The sequence below is a fragment of the Eschrichtius robustus genome, chromosome 17, assembly GCF_028021215.1.
Source record: "Eschrichtius robustus isolate mEscRob2 chromosome 17, mEscRob2.pri, whole genome shotgun sequence".
Lineage (NCBI taxonomy): Eukaryota > Metazoa > Chordata > Mammalia > Artiodactyla > Eschrichtiidae > Eschrichtius > Eschrichtius robustus.
The window spans coordinates 69,693,075-69,707,181 of NC_090840.1; positions in this window are offsets into that span (position 1 = coordinate 69,693,075).

Here is a 14,107-nt window from a genome sequence, read left to right on the forward strand (position 1 = left end):
TCAAGAGCACAAGTAGGAATATCAAACTCAGTCCAAGGGTGGCAGCTGAGACATGTACAGTTGGTCCTCATTATCAATGGATTCTGTATTTGCAAAATTATCACTCAAATTTATTTGTAACTCCCATATAAATACTTTCAACTCTTCCTGGCTTATTCATAGACATTCACAGAGCAGCAAAAGTTTTCAGTGTCCAGACTCTCATGTTCCCAACAGAGATGGAAGAAGATGATGCTATGCCTCCTCGTTTCAGCTCAGAGATGAGCAGAAGGGGGAGACTGCAAAGGGCTGTGCAGGACAGTGCAAGATGCTCTGACACCAGCCAGTTAGACTGGGTGTGAATCCCAACTCTGGCACCTGTTAGTGGGGCGACCTCACACAAGTCACTTAACACTGCTGAACCTTATTTTCGCTTTTGTAAAATAATAATCCTGGTAGAAAATAGAATCTACCAGGACGAGCTGCTTTTAGGATTTAAGGTTATAATCTATGTGAGGTATGTATATGCATATGCGTGTGTATGTGTGTTTCCCCTAGGAAATAGTTCATTATTTGGTAATGCAGCGTTGCTGGGACTTCATAGAACATAACTACCATGAGAACAAGAATCAGTTTTTATATGACTAGGAGTTTAAAAGTCCAAGAAGGGATTAAAGTACATGCAGAGGGTTTCAAAGACCAGTGATAGCGGCTGCATTTGAAGAACTGAAAAGTTCAGAATGAAAAGTGAGCTTTGTGCCCAAGGAAGAATGTAGTGAAATATAAGGTCTAAAAATTAAACAAGACAAATCATGAAGCATTCTTAAGGTCCTGAAATGAAAAAGTCTGGAATTTATACTGATGGACATTGGGGACCTCAGCTGAACGACTTTAAATATGGGGGTGCTACAATCAGATGTAACCCAAGAAAATTGTGCCCAGGAACATATGCAGTCCTATCATTGATGCGTTTTGAGGTTTAATGCTGCAAGTGGCATCCTTTCAATATGGGGGGAGGAGCTTTTGTCTTAGAATTGGAAAGAGAACAATGAGTCTGCAGAGGACATAATGAAGATTATCAGAAAATGGAAAAATAGTCTTTCCTCTAGGAAATGATTGCGAGATCCAAATGATAAGGTGCAGAAAGTCCCACAGAGATGAAGGAGTCAGCTTCTGGAGAGGCAAGAAAATATTTTAGAAGAGTGAAAGAAAGGACAAATCTGAATAATACTCTATATATGTGAGCCAGGGCAGGAATGCAGCAGTATCTGACCCTTAATGGCCTCAATATATACAAATGGTTTGCTGAAAAATTGACCTGTAGATGAAGCCTATGTGGAAAGGCTCTTCACATCTTCATATACACCAAGCTCACAGAAAGGCATTCATAGGATCCAAGATTTGTGTGCATGTTAAGAAAAGGAAAAGGGGAAAGGAAAATGTTGCCAGTTTCAGAGACCAAAAAGAAAATTAATGTTGCTAATAACTTCTCAATGTTAATTAACCATATATAATGGGGCTCCATAGTAACTATTTTACTCCTTTTTTTAAAAAGTTTTTCCCAGGATTGGAAGAAAGGATGTCAACCTAGCTAGACCAGGTGAAGCAACTGGGGAAATCTGTTCAAAAAAAAACTGAAGCACACTTTATAGTCTTCCTATACAAAACTACAAGTGTCTTGAAGGTAAACACTAAGTATTGTCAATATATTCTAATTTTTACCTAAAAGTTATGCAACCTGAAGAATGTTGTTTGACTTCTGAGCCTGAGTTCCCTCAGTCTAAAATGGAAACACTACCTAAATCATAGGATGGTTGTGAAAATTAACTGAAATAATGGACTAAAATGATTATTAACATAGTTAGTGTTCAATAATCTTAGACATTATGCAACAGTGATGTTGATGATGTACCTTCAATAGTTGACATAATGCTTAATTCACAATGGAAGCACAGCATGTGCTTGATGGAAGGTTGGATAACTGATAATATAATATGTACTCAACTAGGAAGATCCTTAAATAGTGCATTAATATACACTTTGTGAGCATTTTTGAATGAATTAACTAGTCAGTGTTATCAAAATAGCTATCTGACTGGGTATAAATGTCAGACAAACTAGATGTTAGAGAAAACTTCTGGATTTGCTCATTCAAATAATTGGATGTTTGGAGATACATTCAGTCTTACAAGGCAGTAGTTTTCCTTGGGCTCTGGTCTGTAGAGTAAGACGACTGTTACACATTTTATTGTGGGTTTTTTTTTTTTAATTTTACTATTACTTCCTGTCATTATAATCTTTTTATGTGGCAGCATTTAATATTTTTCTAAACGGGAATTAGTTTGATTTCCCCCAAAGTCGCTAGTAAAAAGCAAAGGAAAATGAGCAAAGAATTGGGAAGGTTAAGGTGGTGATGGTGGTAACACTGAAGAGAGTGTGCTGGCAAAGACATAATAAAGAAAGGGAGGTGGCTATACTATCACAGGAACAGTCTTGGTTTTGGAACCAGACCCCTTAGGTGAAAAATCCTACTGTGCCACTTAGTATGCCTGTGATCCTGACCAATGTGGGTTGAACTCTTCCAGGCTGCCATTTTCTTATCCGGAGTGTGGAGTCAATAACATCATGCCTGTCTAACTACTAAGGTGTTTCTAAAGGTTTAAGGAAATAAAAATTATAAAAGTGCTTTGAAATGGAAAAATGTCATAGGAAAAGAGGGATTAATTATCGATACTGGCTGCCTTTTTTTTCTTATGAACCATAAAATAGAAGACAAAGCTTTGTTGATAGCAGTTTCCAAAAAGATGAGGCATGATTACTGAAAATATGACATTTGCAGAAACAACCTGTTGAGGAGACTTGCTATATAGAGGTTTTTTTAGAGATATAAGAGTGCAACAAGATAAACTCATATCATGTTAAAACTGCACACACATAAAACATATTTGATTGGTTACCCGAGCTGTGGAGGAATCATTTTAACAGTTAGGATTCACGGTTTCAAGAAAATACCACTTTTGCTACCTTTGGCTGGCAAAATATAGGATTTATTGGAGGATATAGATGGCCTTATAGAATTAATAGGATGGATGCTTATAAAGGGAAGTGCATGCTTTAAAATGGGCAGGAATACCACAAAAGCTTAAGCACTAGCTCTGCTAGAAAATGCCAGACTTTTCCGCTCCCTACCACCACCACAAGTAAGTCCTAACTATTCAATGAATCTTTGTCAATCTCTCCAGGTTCAAATCCCAGGTGAGTGAATCATAATGGACAAGCCAAGACAGCATGCCCTTTCTTTGCCAGAGTAAGTCTTAGACTGTCTGCCCTCAGGCATTTTTAGTAGTAGGTGGCACTGCGTTCTAGCAATACATTTCAAAATGGCAAATCTCCACAAAGTAGGAAGGGGAATTGGATTTGCATGCCCAAAATGTAACAACAAATGTCTAACGTATCCATAAAATATGAGGAGAGGGAACAAAATACTGAATTACTGATGAAAGCATTCCCTTAGGAGAACTGACAAACCAATAAACTATCTGTTGTCTCCAGAGTCATAAGTCCTAGGAAACCAGACTCTTTGGTCCAAAGATACATAGGTGGAAGTAAGCATATGCTTTATTTATCACCTACTATGTACAGGAAGACACGCCCTAAGACATTTTTACAGCTGTCGCCAATTCATTGACAAAAAGATAAGAAAAACTACCTTTACTTCATTCTTTCTTCCCTAACTCCCATACTTCCCATATTCCTACAACCAACCCCTCTGTCAGAAAATTTACATCTTAAACTACTGTATAATTTGAGCACTTTTAAATCAAGAACTAGATTCGTTAACATTTGTAAAAATGTCAAGCATATTATCTCTAAAATTTAGATCGACCTTCAAAGGAAACATCATGTCCCCCATTTTTTACGGATGGAATGAGATGTTAAGTAACTTGCCCAAGATCACATAACTAACAACTACTAGATATGAATTTCAAATCCAGATCTGCAGATATCCAAAGATATTTATAGTCAACAAATTACAATGCCTTCTCAATTTTTTTCCTTTACCTTCCAAGTAGATCTGAAGAAGCTGATCATTTCTTAGGGCCTGTTTTCTATAAGCTAGATAGGACTTCCATCCCTCAGAGTTCCAAAAAATTTCTAACATACTTATAACTGATTAACAAAGTTGTGAAGTGTTCTACCCCTCCCAGAACTCTCCTCTGCTTTCCCTTGTTTACACTGTTCTAGAGGTGAAGATTTCTTCATTCTTTCATCTGCTTCGCAAAGCAAGTTCCCCTCCAGTCACTATCAGAGGCCAGATTAGTCTTTGCCACTTTCTCCCCATCTCACTGCAGTGAGGAAGCGACCTGTTTCTCACCTGTCTGAGCAGGATAACATGTGTGAAATGGAGGTAATTATCAAAATATTCCATAGCAGAGATCTCCTGAATGAAAGAGTTATATAATTGTTGCCATTCATCTCTGAACTCTGCCGATGGAAACAAAGTCTAAGGCACTATGTTTCCCTCTAACAAGTGGATGCTATTCTGGTTTCTCGAAGATTAGGATTAGAAATAGCAGTTTAATTAAAGAGAAAGTATATAGATTGTACTTGTTTAAAAAGAAAATCACCAAAATGGAATTCCAGAAACTGTATTTCTGATATTTAACAGAATGGGCTTTATTCTTGACTATAAAACATATGCCATTTAACTCTATTTTCTTCTCTATTCTCCTCTCCTCTCTTTTCCTTCCCTTTCCTTAAATTTTGTCTTGCATCTTCTCTCCTTATCACAGCCTTTTCACTATTAACCAACTGGAGGCAAAGAAGTATAGAGTGCATCTGAGCATATCTCAGTGTTAAAAAGATCAATTTGGGAGACAGTACACAGTTGCACAAGAAAAAGCAAAGCCAAATATAGGAGAGATGCTATATGACATCAATTTAAAAAAAGAACTGGGTGTGGAATATCTAAGTAGCATAGACCATTAGTAAAATCCCATTTGTTCTCCTTAATTTCCTATAGAGTACTATTATTCCCTCTTAATAGATGAAGGAATCGAGTCCTGGGGAAAGGAAATGATTGGCTTGACCTTGTACCAGGTGAGTGATAAACTGAGTGGAGCAGACTGGGTGTGAATTGGAAATGGGGTCGGGGTGGCAGGGACAATGATGAACAGGTACGCAATGCCTGGTCTTAGGGCCAGAGCCACCCCTCAGCACCAACTGTTTCCCAGCAGGAATGAGGCTTCTAACTTTCCAAGAGATTCTGGAAATTGCATTTTTAGTGTGAAATAGTCTGATATGTATTCTCTGTCTGTGAGCCAATGCACCTGATCAGTGCAGGATATTTGCTTTCAACAAGTGAATTAGAGCAGATCCAAGCCATGACTCCAGTCTTCCAGTTCTTTATCTGGTGTGGTCTCCGTACACCACTCTCCCCGCCAAAGACTACACCACATGTGTATGTGTGATAGATGAGGATAGGGTAGCCAGATGGTACGAGAGATGGTGGAGGGGCCTAACGGGACAGCTCTACCAAAAAGCAGAGAGAGAACAAAAGAGGCACTTATTGAAAAAGACAGTTTTGACAGGACTGTCATCAGCAATAAGGTTAACGCCTAACATTTTCTCTCAGCAAGATTCCTTCAACTTGATTTATTTTGGAGAAAAAGTACATAAGAGAAAACTTTCTCCTTTCAGTTCATGTCAGTTGAAAGTTTATACCAAAAGGCATTTGTGGACAAAAATAGAACTAAAAAACCAGGTACCTGGGGCCTTTTATTACGGATGTATGGGGTCTTCATTTGTTCATTCCATACCCAATTACTGGGTATTTCCATGAGCCAGCCACTGAACCTGATGTAGGCAGGCCAAAGCTTCTTATATTTAGGAGGCTCACACTTTACAAGACAACAGATTTGGTTATAATACAATGAAAACTGCTATGAAAAATGTTTATGCTACGACCAAGCCTGGAAGTTCACCTCGACTTGAATAAACTTTGGACTGTAGGCCCCTGACCTCTCTTTACTTAGAGCATTTACTTTAGGAATCTTTTCATTGTAAATTCTTTCATGGCTCCTTTGAGATGCAAATCTTCTCCCAGCTTCTTGATAGTTGTGTGGCCCAGCAAAGTCTTTCTCAAGGACTTGGGAGCCATCCTTTTGAAATACAATCATTGAGAAAGATAGTGTCCCTATTTTCCAGTTTCTGTGAGAGGGTAGCAATGTAACTTTAGTTAGCAAAAATTAGGAAACACAGATAGCCTAATGACATTGACCAACTTCCCTGCTAACCTCCTCCAGAACTTTTTCACTAGCTCATCCAGTGCTTAAAAATCCTCCCACCTTTTGTTTCAGTGGAGTTGTGTGCAGTCTCACTCCCCTATTGCAATAGCCTTGAATAAAGTCTTCCTTGCAGATAAGGCAGTATAATTTTTTTTTTTTTTTGACATCTACCAGCTGGTCAGCTTAGAGGAGGGAGAGTTAAGTCATTGGTGCCTGGAGAGGAAGGATGCAAAGTTCACGTAAGAGGCTATTAAATGGAACTTTTGAAAGATGAACAGTGAACTGCGCTCATCAGCCAGAGTAGTATAAGATATTCCAAGCAGTAGGTCTCCCTACACCTTCACAGACGTGTGAGAGCAGCATGTTTGGAAAATGGCTTGAAATGACTGGTAGACTGTGAAAAAACTGAAGCTATTATTGTGAAAGTTTCTGTGGTTTTTACTTGTGCTCCACTTTACAATTCTGGCTTGAAGTTTTCATTTTAATTTAACAGTTATCCTAATAAAAAAACAAAAACAAACACTGAATCTGTGATGGAAGACAGTACCAGCTAGAACCCATGTAATCCAATAATTAAACTAATGTTTACTGAGTGCCTACCATATGCCAAGCAAACAGATACACGTGCCCTTGTTGTAGGAATGTTTGGGTTAAGAGCATGGGCTCTGTGGCCACGCAGCTTGGCTTCAAATCAGCACTCTGCACCAGCCATGTGACTGTGTGTGACCTTGGGCAAGTGACTTGGCCGCTCATGACTCAGTTTCCTCATCTGTAAAACAGTATCCTTGATTTTCTTAGTTGTTATAACAACTAAATGAGTTAAAACAGGAAAAACATTTATAACAATGCCTGTACATACTAGTCGTTTAATAAATGTTAGCTATTATATGACATTTATTTAAACCAAGCTTAAGTCTTATTTACGGCTAGCTAATGGTTATATTTCAAAAAGCATTATTACTAATGATACAGCCTTAGGAGAAATCATGACTTTTTGAAATCGCCTATCATACACCTCCTTTCCAAATATTCTCACTATAGGAGAGGGCGAGTTCCCTGCCAATGGATATCCCCAACTCTCTTGTCTCTTACCACAAACATGCACGGTATAAGATCTTGTGCTTAGCATAACAATTTCACCCCCAACTCTCCTCAGGGTTTTTCTCAGCTTCCACCAAATTGTCATCAGCAATTGCTGCTTGGCCCATCAGAGTTAATTAAGGAAAGACTTGTTTTAGCCTTCCTGTCTCCTTGTGATCTATGAAATGTGCTATAACTTCACCTTCTTTATTTCTTCCTCCATTCTACAGTGGAAGGAGGAGAGAAAATAGGAGAGAAAGAAGCCGAGGGAACAGGGGGAGTGGGGAGCAGGTGAAAGCAAGGCCAATTCTTGGATTAGCCTGGGAGCCAGGCTGCCTGAGTTAAAATCCAACTTCATAAGCCATGTGATCTTGGGCAAAGAATTTACTTCTCTGTTCCTTAGTTTTCTGATCTGTAAATTATAGATGAAACAAGTATCCATATCATGGAGTTGATGCAAAAAATTAAAAAAGTTACTGTATCGTATAAAGCACTTAGAACTGAACCTGACCCATGTCAGCTTTTTTCATGAATCTAATTAGAGTTCCCTAACAACATTTCTTCTCTTCCTCATGCTAAGCTTCCCTAACCCTCTCTGATGAATTCTTCACTTGAAATGAATATTCTGAGTGCTGGGCAATGAACTAAAAACTTTGATCCTCTTACAAACCATCACACAGACCAAAACGAGTGTTCCTTCGTATTCACTCTCTCCCACTAAACCTTAAATTCCTTATTAGTCCTTCTAATCCCACACCTGGCCAAAGGTTGGTGTCCAGTAAATGTGTGTTGGTTTAATTATATAAACTTCTATGAACACAGACTGCTTTCTAAACTTTTATTAGAAATTGCATTGCAAAGACATTTTAAAACATATCACACTCATTAAAAATATAGAGTACCAAAATGTATAACAAAGAAAAAATTCTTAGGATTTAAAATATTTTAACAGAAACTGTATACCTGATGACACTTGTATGTGAATTAAAAATGAAGAATAATACATACTACAAAAATATATAATAATAGTTATTAGTCTATAACATAGTACAGCAAGGGAGAGTTTATATACTGTTATCCCTCCTGTGTTTTGTCAGTTCCAGAATTTTTAGTTATGTTCAGATATTAAGGGAGGCTTTTATCCACCGAAGCTTTGTAAAGGAGAAGGATGAGTTTTGCTCCCCTGAGTCGAGTAGATGACGGACGCTGTTCTCAGAGCTGTTCTAATTCTTGTTGAGCCTGAGGCAAACTCGCAACACCAAAGCAAGATTGTCATGGAGATACACAGTCATCTCATATTAGAGCCACTGCCTTAGCTACGAATTGTCCTATCTAAAGAATGAAGAGCAGCATCTCTAGATAATCTTTTGAAATCAGCAGAAGGGCCAGAAATGTATGTGATTAATTAGAATCAGTTAAATAGTCTCAGTTTGCAGAGCTGAGTGAAAGAGTCACAAAATATAGTGCCTCCTATAGTGCCTTTTTTTTAAAAAAAATAAATTTATTTGTTTATTTGGTTTTGGCTGTGTTGGGTCTTCGTTGCTGTACACGGGCTTTCTCTAGTTGCAGCGAGCGGGGGCTACTCTTCATTGCGGTGCACGGGCTTCTCATTGCGGTGGCTTCTCTGTTGTGGAGCATGGGCTCTAGGCACGCAGGCTTCAGTAGTTGTGGCACATGGGCTCAGTAGCTGTGGCTCTCAGGCTCTAGAACTCAGGCTCAGTAGCTGTGGCACACGGGCTTAGCTGCTCCGCGGCATGTGGGATCTTCCCGGACCAGGGCTCAAACCTGTGTCCCCTGCATTGACAGGCGGATTCTTAACCACTGCACCACCAGGTAAGTCCCCCAATTAGAGTTTGAGGGAAGCAGGAACTCATACAGGGCCAGCCCCTGCTCCTCCCTGTCCCCCTAAGTCACCTATCTTCAAAATACATCCCCAATTCAGCCACTGTCCTCGGCTAGGTCCTCCATTGGCTTTCCACTGAGTTGGGACTTAGGGAAGAATGAGATAATGAGAACAGGAGAAGCTTCAAAATGCAACAATAAGTAGAGGACCAAGAAGATGTGCCTATGAAGAAGGTTTCAAAACAATGACATAGACATAGCACAATCAGCAACAGGGATGAGTCCAAAACATCTGGATGAAAAGTAAAAGTAATCACCTGAAAATTACTAAAGATAAAATTATATTTAAGGAGACACAAGTATTTTTCTGTGTGTGTGTGTGTGTGTAGTTTAAAGGCAGGAAAAATAGATATAATCAAAATCTACTGGACCACTGGATCATACAATTATCTTCTTTGAGATTCACGAGGACAGTAGGTACCACTTTTCACCAACTCTCCCCTATACAAATAATTTTTCCTAGAATAAAATTTTGAGATTCAACCTTGTATACCTATTATCAGCTTTTTGTTCATTTCCTTAAATAAAAGGACAGATAAAAAGTTAAAGTCATGTCATAATGATATAAAATGACCCTATACATTATTCTATTTCTTAATTTTATAGGAAAAAATAATGAGAATCTAGAAAACTTTAACCACCTCTAGGTCATAAAAGTCATTCATGGAAATAATCGAAGTCTCCTAAATTTTAATATCTTTTTAGACCACAACCAATGATTAATTTAAGTAATTTTTTCCACATACTTTTGAATTTCTAAGACAAGCCCTGCACTATCCCAGATATTGTGTCATCTATGAACAGACAAAACTCTTTCTTCATAGTTTACAGTTTCAAAACAATGAAATACACATAGCACAATCAGCAACAGGGATGAGTCCAAAACATCTGGATGAAAAGTAAAACTAAGTAATCACCTGAAAATTACTAAAGAAAGAAAAGTAAAAGGAAAACTAAGTAATCACCTGAAAATTGCTAAAGAAAACCAAGAAAAAGCTACATAATTCAAACTACATAAGTGCTATGTACTTAACACAGTTCTGAAACAGAATGTATATCTATTCAGATGGAATAGTCTGGGAAAGTTGCTATAGTTTAAGCTCTGATGTAAAAAATGAGAGCATAGGTGTATGACATTGTGCGGAAGAATACTCTAGGTAGAAGACAAAGCTTTGGAAAAAGTTCAAAGACAAAAAGAAACATTGCCTCATCTTGTTGGAAAACTAGTAAAAGGTACACGTGGCTAGAATCTACTGAGTTAGAGCTAGTCCATGCAGAGCCTCATGGGCCAAGATAAGGATTTTGGATTTTATTCTATGATCTTGGTGTCAAGTGATTTGAAACGTGGAGGTTGCATGGTCAAATTTACTAATGTAAAGGAACAGTCTGGCACTGTATGAAAAGTAGATTAAAGAGAGGCAAGAATGGAAGTAGGGATGTTTATTAAAAGGTTAGCAGAGATAAAAAAGACTTTAAAATAAAGAATGTTACAAGAGACAAGGAAGCACACTACATAATGATCCAGGGATCAATCCAAGAAGAAGATATAACAATTATAAATATATATGCCCCCAACATAGGAGCACCTCAATACATAAGGCAACTGCTAACAGCTACAAAAGAGGAAATCGACAGTAACACAGCAGTAGTGAGGGACTTTAACCCCCCCTTACACCAATGGACAGATCATCCAGACAGAAAATTAAGAAGGAGACAGAAGCCTTAAAGGACACAATAGACCAGATAGATTTAATTGATATTTATAGGACATTCCATCCAAAAACAGCCGATTACACTTTCTTCTCAAGTGCGCACGGAACATTCTCCAGGATAGATCACATCTTGGGTCACAAATCAAGGCTCAGTAAATTTAAGAAAATTGAAATCATATCAAGCATCTTTTCTGACCACAATGGTATGAGATTAGAAATGAATTACAGGGAAAAAAAATGTAAAAAACACAAACACATGGAGGCTAAACAATACGTTACTAAATAACCAAGAGATCACTGAAGAAATCAAAGAGGAAATCAAAGAATACATAGAGACAAATGACAATGAAAACACGACGATCCAAAACCTATGGGATGCAGCAAAAGCACTTCTAAGAGGGAAGTTTATAGCTATACAAGCCTACCTCAAGGAACAAGAAAAATCTCAAATAAACAATCTAACCTTACACCTAAAGGAAGTAGAGAAAGAAGAACAAACAAAACCCAAAGTTAGCAGAAGGAAAGAAATCATAAAGATCAGAGCAGAAATAAATGAAATAGAAACAAAGAAAACAATAGCAAAGGTCAATAAAACTAAAAGCTGGTTCTTTGAGAAGATAAACAAAATTGATAAACCATTAGCCAGACTCGTCAAGAAAAAGAGGGAGAGGACTCAAATCAATAAAATTAGAAATGAAAAAGGAGAAGTTACAAGAGACACCACAGAAATACAAAGCATCCTAAGAGACTATTACAAGCAACTCTATGCCAATAAAATGGATAACCTGGAATAAGTGGACAAATTCTTAGAAAGGTATAAACTTCCAAGACTAAATGAAGTGGAGAAATAGAAAATATGAACAGACCAATCACAAGTAATGAAATTGAAACTGTGATTAAAAATCTTCCAACAAACAAAAGTCCAGGACCAGATGGCTTCACAGGTGAATTCTATCAAACATTTGGAGAAGAGCTAACATCCAACCTTCTCAAACTCTTCCAAAAATTTGCAGAGGAGGGAACACTCCCAAACTCATTCTATGAGGCCACCATCACCCTGATACCAAAACCAGACAAAGATACTACAAAAAAAGAAAATTACAGACCAATATCACTGATGAATATAGATGCAAAATCCTCAACAAATTACTAGCAAACAGAATCCAACAACACATTAAAAGGATCATACACCATGATCAAGTGGGATTTATCCCAGGGATGCAAGGATTCTTCAATATATGCAAATCAATCAATGTGATACACCATATTAACAAATTCAAGAATAAAAACCATATAGTCATCTCCATAGAGGCAGAAAAAGCTTTTGACAAAATTCAACACCCATTTATGATAAAAACTCTCCAAAAAGTGGGCATAGAGGGATCCTACCTCAACGTAATAAAGGCCATATATGACAAACCCACAGCAAACATCATTCTCAATGGTGAAAAACTGAAAGCACTTCCTCTAAGATCAGGAACAAGACAAGGATGTCCACTCTCACCACTCTTATTCAACATAGTTTTGGAAGTCCTAGTCACGGCAATCAGAGAAGAAAAAGAAATAAAAGGAATACAAATTGGAAAAGAAGAAGTAAAACTGTCACTGTTTGCAGATGACATGATACTATACTTAGAGAATCCTAAAGATGCCACCAGAAAACTACTAAAGCTAATCAATGAATTTGGTAAAGTTGCAGGATACAAAGTTAATGCACAGAAATCTCTTGCATTCCTATATACTAATGATGAAAAATCTGAAAGAGAAATTAAGGAAACACTCCCATTGACCACTGCAACAAAAAGAATACCTAGGAATAAACCTACCTAGGGAGACAAAAGACCTGTGTGCAGAAAACAATAAGACACTGATGAAAGCAATTAAAGATGACACCAAAAAGATGGAGAGATATACCATGTTCTTGGATTGGAAGAATCAATATTGTGAAAATGATTATACTACCCAAAGCAATCTACAGATTCAATGCAATCCCTATCAAATTATCAATGGCATTATTTACAGAACTAGAACAAAAAATCTTAAAATCTGTATGGAGACACGAAAGACCCCAAATAGCCAAAGCAGTCTTGAGGGAAAAAAGCGGAGCTGGAGGAATCAGACTCCCTGACTTCAGACTATACTACAAAGCTACAGTAATCAAGACAATACGGTACTGGCACAAAAACAGACATATAGATCAATGGAACAAGATAGAAAGCCCAGAGATAAACGCACACACTTATGGTCAGCTAATCTATGACAAAGGAGGCAAGGATATACAATGGAGAAAAGACAGTCTCTTCAATAAGTGGTGCTGGGAAAACTGGACAGCTACATGTAAAAGAATGAAATTAGAACACTCCCTAACACCATACACAAAAATAAACTCAAAATGGATTCGAGACCTAAATGTAAGACCGGACAGTATAAAACTCTTAGAGGAAAACACAGGAAGAGCACTCTTTGACATAAATCACAGCAAGATCCTTTTTGACCCACCTCCTAGAGTAATGGAAATAAAAACAAAAATAAACAAATGGGACCTAATGAAACTTCAAAGCTTTTGCACAGCAAAGGAAACCATAAACAAGACGAAAAGACAACCTTCAGAATGGGAGAAAATATTTGCAAACGGATCAACGGACAAAGGATTGATCTCCAAAATATATAAACAGCTCATGCAGCTCAATATTAAAGAAACAAACAACCCAATCCAAAAATGGGCTGAAGACCTAAATAGACATTTCTCCAAAGAAAACATACAGATGGCCAAGAAGCACATGAAAAGCTGCTCAACATCACTAATTATTAGAGAAATGCAAATCAAAACTGCAATGAGGTATCACCTCATACCAGTTAGAATGGGCTTCATCAGAAAATCTACAAACAACAAATGCTGGAGAGGGTGTGGAGAAAAGGGAACCCTCTTGCACTGTTGGTGGGAATGTCAATTGATACAGCCACTATGGAGAACAGTATGGAGGTTCCTTAAAAAACTAAAAAGTAGAATTACCATATGATCCAGCAATCCCACTACTGGGCATATACCCAGAGAAAACCATAATTCAAAAAGACACATGCACCCCAATGTTCATTGCAGCACTATTTACAATAGCCAGGTCATGGAAGCAACCTAAATGCCCATCG